Source organism: Chrysochloris asiatica, unplaced genomic scaffold (genome assembly GCF_000296735.1).
Source record: "Chrysochloris asiatica unplaced genomic scaffold, ChrAsi1.0 scaffold00183, whole genome shotgun sequence".
In the NCBI taxonomy this organism is placed as follows: Eukaryota; Metazoa; Chordata; class Mammalia; order Afrosoricida; family Chrysochloridae; genus Chrysochloris; species Chrysochloris asiatica.
The window spans coordinates 1,710,448-1,711,815 of record NW_006408701.1 but is presented as its reverse complement, the minus strand read 5'-3'; positions in this window follow the sequence as shown (position 1 = coordinate 1,711,815).

Sequence of the window (1,368 nt, the reverse complement as noted above, 5' to 3'; positions counted from 1 at the left end):
GTGTCTAACCCCTGCCCTGTGGACAGCACTTAACTTTTGAGTGGCTTATCCACTAAGGAGCTCTGGTAGTGTAGTGGTTACGAATTGGGCTGCTAAGCTCAAGGTCAGCAGTTCAAAACTACCAGCCATTCCACAGGAGAAAGATGAGGCCTTCTGTTTCTGTAAAGATTTATAGCCTCGGAAACCCTATACAGGGTCACTGTGAATCGGAACCAACTTCACAGGACATAACCACCACCAGACACACTGATAATGGTATCATGATAAAGAAGGCTTATAGCTCCTTACAGAAATGCTTGTAGTGCCATCTTCTGCCAGTAATTAGAATAGCTTGTGCTGCTAAGGTACTGGGCAGGGCATTGAAAGGGAGATGCCAGGAGGCTGCGGGAATTTACATGTAGGCAGGATGGGATGAAGCTTACAGTGCCATCTGCTGTCAGTAATAGGAATAGTTCTGTGCTGCCAAGGTACTGGGCAGGGAATTGAAAGGAAGACACTCAACAAAAGGCTGCAGGAATATACATGTAGGCAGGATGGGAACCTCAGTTGAATTGTCAATTAATTACTGGTCTGTTTTTCCCCCACCCCTACTCTTCACCATGAAGTCCTGGTGTGGCGCTGTGGGCTAATGTGTCAGACTGCAAAGCCACGTGCACTGCAAGGTCGGTGGTTCAAGCTCACCAGCTGCTCCTTGGAAACTCTATACAGGGTCACTATGACTCGGAACCAACTTCATGGCACACCACCACCACCACTCTTCACCATACATGTACCCAGGCACCCAGAGCTGACATCCTCTCCCTTTTCTGTCTTATAACCTGTTCTAGCTCTTGTTTGGACTCAAGTGTGGCAGCGGTAGTGAGGTTGGCCCAGGATCGAACATTGTTTCGTTCTGCTGTGCATGGGGTCGCTATGAGTTGGCTCCGACTCGATGGCACCTGACAACAACAACAGCTCTTGTTTGGTTGAGAGAATCTCATAATGTCTGACACTGGATTTAGATGACAGAGGACTCCTCCCTTCTTGTACTCCCTGCATGGGATTCTAATAAGGGAGTCAATGTCTTACTACAAAGGAATGCTACTCTAATGGTGTAGTTAGTATCAGACACTTGTACAATGGGAGGGTGAGGGTGGTTGTGGGTGGCAGTGATACAGGGATTCTCCCTGGTTACCCTTCAAATCAGAGCCTGCAGACCTTTGCACACGTGTCTATTTTTCCCCCCACAGGTGGTATAAATTATATTTGATGAAATGTTCAGTCAGCTACATGTGATCATTTTCCTGGAGAGCTGGGATGGCATCGCTTTTGTTAGCACCCAAAGATCATTCATTACACAATATGCTAAAAATTATTTCATTATCCCAA